Below are 9090 nucleotides of genomic sequence, written 5' to 3'. Positions count from 1 at the left end.
ATGTAGACGATGTAGAGATTGGAATGAGAGAGCTTGAACACAAGATATAACACACTACATCCTCTAGAGTCTAGACGAAATACTTATTTCGAGAAAACGTAAGTTGTGTACCCACCAGAGATTAGCTTTCACACGATTCATAGTGTGAAATCTCTTTGGCGGTAGAAGTGGGCAGATGGTGTAGGCGAGGACGCGCCCGCTTACCCATGGAGGAACGTGTGTGTGTGTGTGTGTGTGTGTGTGTGTGTGTGTGTGTGTGTGTGGAAACACAAACAAAGGTGCACGTTGTTCAGTATTGTACACTTACTCAACATCTGCGGGATTCAAACAATTTCTCTACAATTCAAGATGTTTTTAGACACAGATTTAGTCACGAATTTACATTTAACAATTAGGCGGATCTTGGACATTACCATTGAGGGAACATGTCTTATATATTGATGAATATTTTCATCATCCAAAATACTGCCCTTTGTTTTTACATGTTAGGTTTATTTCTTTATTGCATGATAAGTCATTAACTTAATTTTATTCTTTTAAAGTGTTTTAATGTAGCGTCAGAGAGCGTCCAGACTATATTTGTGAAGTAATTAAACTAATTAGCTAGTTAGATTATAATGTATAGAATTTTTATGGATCATACCAAAAATTTAGGATGATTTTAGAATTTTTACTGCTACTAGCAAGAATAAGAGAATTACTCTATACATTTATTAAGTTGATTTGAAAATTTGAAATATTGAGATTAACATGAATAAATTACTATTATATGTATTGAAAATAGACCTTAAAATGTGTATTTAGACAATTATAATGGACCATATTTATTAATAGAAGTTATCGTACCAATGTAATGCTGTTGTGCTCAAAAAACTTTCTAGACCACCTCCTATTCAAGTAATTTAACATTTTATAGATAGATATTTATGATTACTAGAGGATTGCTTATCTTAGCCATTCTTATCTAAATATTTACCAATGAACTAGGAGAAGAAACAATAATTCAACATAACTTCCAGCGGGCATCAGGATAGCAAATTTCCACTCGAAGTTTCTAGGTTCTGAATTACGTACATGGTGTGTGTGTGTGTGTGTGTGTGTGTGTGTGTGTGTGTGTGTGTGTGTGTGTGTGTGTGTGCGTGCGTGCGTGCGTGTGTGTGTAATTCACCACCACGGTTGCCGGCTGGTGTGTGTGTGTGTGTGTGTCATTATCTTTAGTTTTACTTTTCCTCTAAAATTTCCAACTATTTACGATTCTCCATAAACAAGTCTAGTATGAAATTAACTGTCTAGGTAGTAATTTTGCCGATGCGTGTATCGTTTCTTCCATACGATACTTTTTTTTCCAGCTACTTCTTGCATCAACCTTTCAATCAGTCCATCTAGCAAGCAATCTGATCTTACCTTCTCTTTCACACAATTGACTTGAGTTCTGCCTTCACAGTTCGCTTGCTGGTTCTCTACCTGCTTTAATTAACACCTTCAGTACTGGGACACATTTTTTATCTTGAGTTTTGTGTACGATTAAACCATTTTATTGACATTATTAAGGGTCTATGGAGGTCACAAGATTAAAGGCCACAGTTTTCCCTATTTTAATCCCCACATAATTTTCTGAAGTTGTATAAAATCACCAAGTAGTAAACAGAATTTATATTGCGTCACGGTACTGAAGGGGTTAACTCCCCAATTATCGTGTGGACAATTTGAAACTCCCTGTTCCTTATCCCTGCCTCACTGTTTACCCTCATCGCTTGTTTCACCTACCACTACTAGTTTGCTTCATAACTCTTTCTCTACCTCCCTCCGTCTCAACCATTTTTGTATTTGCAACCCGCGAACTGTTCTAACATGTTTAATTTTCGTCATTACAACTCAAGCTTCCTTAAAAAAAGTGATCTGTTAATGATACGTTTTTACCCTTCATTTTTTTTTTTTTTTTTCTTTATTCGTTGATTTGAAGGCAGGGTTCACTTGAAAGGAGTCGTGTGTGTGTGTGTGTGTGTGTGTGTGTGTGTGTGTGTGTGTGGTCAATTAAACAGTTAATGGGGGGTAAGGAAATCAACTAATGACGTGTGCTACGCCGAGTTAGGATACCCTTCACTGCCTGATTTGATTAAACAAAGACAACACAAATTTTACTCCATCATAGCTTCTGAAAGATCTCATATGATAGATGATCCATTAATGTTCTGCATAAGCATCGTAAATAGAACTAACACAGTTATGACCAGAAACATCACAGAATTCGGAAACACCGTAGTGCCTAGCACGGGAAACCTGATGGTTGCCGTTTATGACCGTATTACAGTGTCTAGCGGGTCGCGATGCGTCGCGTACCGATGTATAAACCCAGAGTTCACAGTGCACGCAGTGTATAAAGATCGCCACACAGTCAATGATCGCTATAGGATGGCGTTCACACGTCTCCGTGTATCTGGTCACAACTTATGCATTGAGACTGGAAGGTGGAACAGGCGAGGGCGTGGTCGTTTACCGAGAGAAAAGCGATTATGTATGTGTGGAATGATACAAACTGAAAATCACTTTGTTGAGGACTGCCCTGTGTCAAACGATATTAGAGTCTCCACCGATTTGACAAATATGGCTGATCTGTTTAGTGAAAAATATTCACATAAAGATTCTTGCAAAATTATTTATGATATTTTGCGTTTATATGAGTGAATGTATCATGTACTGTACGTATACAATGTGTTGGCATATTTTACACCGACTTTTCTACTTGTTTTGTGATTCTTTTTGGACTACAGTAGTTTTGGCGATGACTTCTATAATTGTCCTCATTCTTGTTTCGTTTTCATTACTATAATTTTCTTATATATGTTTAGTTTTGTCTTTGTAAACTGTGGTCAATAAACCTATCTATCTATCTATCTGTGTGTGTGTGTGTGTGTGTGTGTGTGTGTGTGTGTGTGTGTGTGTGTGTGTGTGTGTGTGTGTGTGTTACATTTATTGTATTGAGAGAGAGAGAGAGAGAGAGAGAGAGAGAGAGAGAGAGAGAGATTTGTTTGTTTGAGTTAATTTATTACGCACAAATACGTCAAACTAATACATTATAAGTAGCAAGATGATATTATAAAATGAACATAAGGTACAACAAATTAATGTTACAATCTAACAGCCACCAAAGCGTGGGCAGCGGGCAAGGAGGACATCCAGGTGAATTATAATTTCTTACAATCAATTTATTACACAAGTAAGCGTCAAACTGTTAATGTAAAATAAAAGAAAGGTATTATTAATCCCTTCAATACTGGGATACATATTTATCTTGAGATTTGTGTATCATTAGACCATTTTATTGACATTAGGAAGGGTCTATAGAGGTCACAAGATTAATGGCTACAGTCCTCACTATTCTAATCCCACACGAATTTCTGAAGCTGTATAAAATCACCAAGTAGTAACCAGAATGAATTTGGGAACACGTCCTGGTACTGAAGGGGTTACGTACTACACGAAAGATTACAATGATTGATAAAACAAAATTAATGCAGTTAAATTTATGTAGGGGTTGTTTTGGAAGGTGAAAGACCGTAGCTAGTTTGTACCAAGGTAGTGAACTAGTGGTCGGTTCGTGGAGCTTCATATCCTCGTTTACCCTTAAATTGCTCTTTCCTTGTTGGCATGTTGGCGAGGGGAGGGAGAGGCGAGACAGAAGCAAGGTAAGGAGTTCAGTTTGCTGGCTGGACCAATTCGTCTCTAGACACCACGCCTGCACCAACGTACCTCTCTTCAGTCACCACGTCCGTACCAGCGTACCTCTCTTCAGTCATCTCGTCATTGATGCCCTGATCCATCTAATCTACTCAGGTCAGGGTCCGTCCGTGTTTTGTGTCGTCAGGGCTGTGTTACGTGCAGAGGAACATCGGGGTGCTTGACCTAGATGCTGGAGAGGTTTCGTTCGGCGGAGTGACGTGCCGCTGTTGTATGGATGCGAGCGGACCATAGTGAAGCACGGCACGGCACGGCACGGCATAACAGCACAACGGTGAGGTTGGTGTGTGTGAATTGGTGTGTGAATTAATGAATAAATAGGGGAACGGTGTAAGTGTAGGTCACTACAGTAGTGATATAGGTTTCAGGATGTTGGTTGGTCAGTAACTTGTGTGTTGGAAGCCATCGTCACGTAAGAGCGCTTACTTGCTCTAGTTGTTCATAGGGGTAGATACTCCTGCTTTCACAATGTAGGTAGAGCAACGTTAGTCCAATTTGACTTCAATGATGGCTGTAACAAGTGAGGAGTGATAGTTGTTCATAGAGGCAGATACTTCTTCATTCACAATGTAGGTAGAGCAACGTTAGTCCAATTTGACTTGAATGATGGCTGTAACAAGTGAGGAATGAATTTGTGGTTATTGTAGGTATGTAGAAAGAGTATGTTTAACCCCTTTAGTACTGGGACGCATGTTGTTGGCGTTAAGATGTATGGATGTCAAGATTAATAACTAGCAAGCAAAATGAAAATGAAAACGCGTTTTGGTACTGAAGGGGGTAAACGTTAATACGTTTCAAATTGTACTGCTGTCATTGTGGTTCTCTCATAGAATATTTCTTGTAATCGGCAAGAAAATATTTAACGTTAGTCAGTTTGTAGCCTACTGTTGTCATTGTGGTTCCCTCATTATACAAAGAATAGGTCTTTTAATCGGTTCATTGTGGTTCCCTCATTATAGAATAGGTCTTGTAATCGGCAAAAACGCGAGTGGACAGGCTTTCTTACTCGTAACATAAACAAGTCTGATATCAGGATAGAATGCGAAGTAAGGAGGTAAAGTTTGGGGAGGAAGTTCTCAAGTGGTAGTTAATTGAATGGACTAGACTCTTAATCAGGCTGTATCATTAATAACTTGTTGCATGGCGTGTTAGATAAGCTTCGCTGTGCATGACTACGACTGCAAGTATGTTAGGATAGGGAAGTGGCGTGAAAAGGACAAGAATATAAGTGAAAGTAAATAGAGGTTCACCAGTGACCTTACAGTGGTCGGGTTGTATGGGAGGAATCCAAATGGGTGTGGATGGTTCGTAGCTGGGAGGAATCGGAATGGGCATGAAAGGATCATGGCAATGGGAACTGCATGCAATGTGAGGAAATGGGGGAGAGGGGGAGTTAGAGGAAGAGGGCGGGTGTTGGTGGTAGGACTGTACAGAGAAGTGAAAGGCTAAGGCAGTGAGGAAAGGGGGGAGGGAGAGGGGGTGGTGTTGGTGGTGGGACTGTACAGATAAGTGAAAAGCTGATTAAGGCAGTGAAGTAGTTAGGACAATGTGGCATGGTACAAGTGGAGATAATTTAGTGGAACAGGATACTCCTTTTATCCTGCTTTTGTTTAACCTTGATAGTAGCTGGTGATCCAAAGACTTGATTTTACCGCAAAAATGAGTCTCCTGCACGCAATCAGGGAAGGACTCTACCTCTCACGGCGCCTTCACTGACAACGCCCACTTCCAACACCTCTGCCGCCGCCCAGGGAGACGACTGGCTTAGTGGGTGATAGCGAGGCAGGTGTGGAGACGGCTTGACGACGAGAATCGGCAGATGACGGCAGACACGGAAAGTTAAACTAAACAAACTAAGCAGGTAGGTGAATGTGAGGCAAGATTTTGTGTGGAGGATGTTAGAGGATCGGGTGTGGGAAGTTTGATATGTTGTGACTTAGACTGGCCTGGGAGATGTGCGAGTGGAGGGATGAGTGTCATGACATGTAAAGTAAAGGGAGGGCTTCTGCCTACGACACGGAAGACGCTGGGACAAGAGTGATGGGTGTAACTGGAGTGAGAAAGGGTGTTTCTGGATTTAACGTGGAATGAAGCGAATGGAGGAATTGATGCATTTTATCCTTACAGGAGTTGACGATCCAAAGGCCTGACCCCACACAGATCCCGACCCTCTTGCACCGTCAGCTAAGGAGGAACTCTGCCTCGCCTCCCATCGCACCCCAACGGCCCCTCCGCCAGGAAGGATCTCTGCCCACCCAACATTTGCCGCGTCCGCCAGAGAGTCATCTGCCTGGCCAATACCAACTACTCCTGCTGTTGGTTCTGCCCAGGGAGATGACCGATTTCTGTCTTGTGCTAAAATTCCCTCATTGTGGTGTTACTGTACTTTTAAAGCTATTGTCATTACTGAATAAATACATTAGGAAATCTGTTTTGGTAAATTACTTTCCTGGGAATATCTGTAATCTGTTTTGGTAAATTACTTTCCTGGGAATATCTGTAGCTTTTCAGTGAGTACTTGCCTCAAGCTGGCTTAGATCACCCTTACACCAATATTGCCTTACAATGGTTTTCTTCTAACCACATGTTCAAAAATAAAAATACGGGTGGACTAATTTAAGTGTTTATCACAAATAATAAAACGATGAATTTGAAGAGTTTATCACATTATATTATATAATACGTGTTTTCACATAAATAAAGGTATAGATAGAAGAAAATGGTTCTCGTTACTAGCATCAGAAGCTAGAAAAATATGTAACCACAGACAGAAAAGGTTCACAACAAAAGCTAAGTAAAAAAAAAAAAACGCCGAAATTATTAAAGCATGGTGGTTTTTTACTGATCAAAAACTGGCAAAGAATTGGGAAAAAAAAATTGGGCCCAACAACTACAGAAAAAGGCCTTAAAAACTGGCCCTAAAAAAAAAACTAAAAACTACTACAAAAAAAGGCCCTAAAAATTGGCCCTAAAAAGAAAAAAAAAACTAAACTACAAAAAAAGCCCTAAAAACTGGCCCTAAAAAACTGTACTAAGTCGAAAATACTCCAAAGAGTCTCCGGAGACAAGGTAGATGGATATTGGAGCTAAAATTAAATGAAAGTCTCTCTCTCCTTAAGCCTTTTATTCAATTCTTAATAATAAACATTGCCTGAAAAAGAATACAAATATTTTCAAATTAGTACATTAGTATATAAGTAAGTCTACAGAAATTTTCAACTTATATAAAAATTTTCACAATTTTCAACTTCACAAGCAAAAATATAAATTTTCACAAATTTAAATTTTCACAATTTTCAACTTCACAAGCAAAAATATAAATTTTCACAAATTTTCAACTTCACAAGCAAAAATATAAAAATTTTCAACTTAATGAAAATTCAGATATTTTTGATTTTGCAAAATTACAAAACAATTTTACATTTCACAAAAATATTTTCAAGCAATTTTTCAGCTTGATGAATATTCAAATATAAAGATGTTTGATTTTGAAGTGAGACAATCTTCCAAACTAACTATTTTAACCATCAAGGAAAAAGAGAGAGATAATATACAAGGAAACAATAAATTTTAAACACACACACACACACACACACACACACACACACACACACACACACTTACTTTCATGACAAGAAGTAACATGAAATTTTTGCAAAGCTTCCTTAAAATAGCATCAACCCTTCACTACCATGTCACATTTCCATAATCCTTGTGGTGACTACTTGGTGATTTTCTACAGCTTCAGAAACTCATTTGGGGGATTAAAATAGTGAGGACTGTGACCATTAATCTTGTTACCTCCATACACTCTTCCTTATGTCAATAAAATGGTCTTATCGTAGCAAAACCGTCTTAAAATGGTCTCAAAAAACACCAAACTGTCTTAAAATGGCCTAAAAACATCCCAAACTGTCTTAAAATGCCCTAAAAACATGCCAAGTTGCCTTAAAACTCCTTAAAAGCATGCCAAACTGTCTTATAATAGTTTAAAAACACACCAAACTGTCTTGAAAATGCCCTAAAAACATGAGTCTCCACATTCCTTCTGGTCAATATTTGGTGATTTTCTAGAACTTCACAAACTTAGAGTGTGGCTATTAATCTTGTGACCTCCACAGACCTTGTTAATGTCAATGAAATAGTCTAATGGTACACAAATCTCAAGGTAAAAATGTGTCCCAGTACTAAAGGGGATAATTACCATTCATAAAGCATTCTCTAAGGGTATGTTCACATTACAAGCAGAGCAGAGCAAAGCAGTTGATAGCAGCATTAATTTTTACATAGTTTTGGATGTACAGACGCTCAGTTGTTCACACCGCAAACAGAGCATATCTATTGCTGCTGGGCAGCTAGCAGTCCTCCACAACTCCACCCATGGCCAAGAAGGTGTCTACCAATGTGAGCTTTTATTGCTGAACCCAAAATTACAACCACTAACCAGATTGCGCATAGTTCTGGTACAATTTGACTATATATATTGAGAAAAGCTAATTTGGTGATATTCTGATCCTATACACAATTATCAGTGACCCACACAGCCATGGGACATACATACATGGCTTTACCAACGAAATTTCATGTTCCTTTATAAATCGTTACATTTTTCGTCATCCTTCAGATAAACACCAAGGAGTTTATTGTGCTGTTGCCTGCCTGACCTGCTCTGTGGCTAGAAGCATACCCAGAATTCTTGTGTAGGTTGCCTGCTCTGCTTATTATATGCACACCTAACCACTTCATTCTGCTCTGCTTAGCTTTGCTCTACTTTTATATATATATATATATATATATATATATATATATATATATATATATATATATATATATATATATATATATATATATATATATATATATATATATATATATATATATATATATATATATATATATATATATATATATATATATATATATATATATATATATATATATATATATATATATACCATGTGGGCTTTTCACAGGAATTTATGGGCTAAAGGGGATACTTCTTGGGGTACCTCCTATCTCAAAGCCCACCCGCTAGGAAACCGTTGCCCCGAGTGAGGAAGCCCAACCTACACTCGGACCGTGGACAGGATTTGAACCCGTGCGCTTGGAAACCCCTCGGACTCTAAAGCATGCATGGTTCCACTGTACCATGGCAGCCCTTGTAATGTGAACATACCCTTACACAAACACACACACACACACACACACACACATGGAAAGTACAAGATAAGAAAGACAAGGATAATTTTCAGGAGGTAATCCAGGAACAACTAAAAGAAAGAGATGAAAATATGGCAAACAAAATTATAGGAGTCCTTAAGTAAAAAGAAGACCTAGTAAGGGAAACTGCAG

General features: G+C 38.4%; 1 long non-coding RNA gene across 2 annotated transcripts; it reads left to right on the top strand.

Annotated features, from left to right (window-relative positions):
• The first annotated feature begins 3485 nt into the window (after positions 1–3485).
• Positions 3486–6169, top strand: LOC123518333. 2 transcript variants are annotated; one of them, XR_006678760.1, is made up of 3 exons: positions 3563–4212; positions 4312–5599; positions 5866–6169. It is a non-coding gene; the product is annotated as an uncharacterized LOC123518333 (long non-coding RNA). The 2 variants fall into 2 exon arrangements; XR_006678759.1 differs by having other exon boundaries at positions 3486–5599.
• The last annotated feature ends 2921 nt before the right edge of the window (positions 6170–9090 follow it).

The sequence above is a fragment of the Portunus trituberculatus genome, chromosome 43 (genome assembly GCF_017591435.1).
Source record: "Portunus trituberculatus isolate SZX2019 chromosome 43, ASM1759143v1, whole genome shotgun sequence".
Lineage (NCBI taxonomy): Eukaryota > Metazoa > Arthropoda > Malacostraca > Decapoda > Portunidae > Portunus > Portunus trituberculatus.
This window is presented reverse-complemented; position numbering and strand designations above follow the sequence as displayed.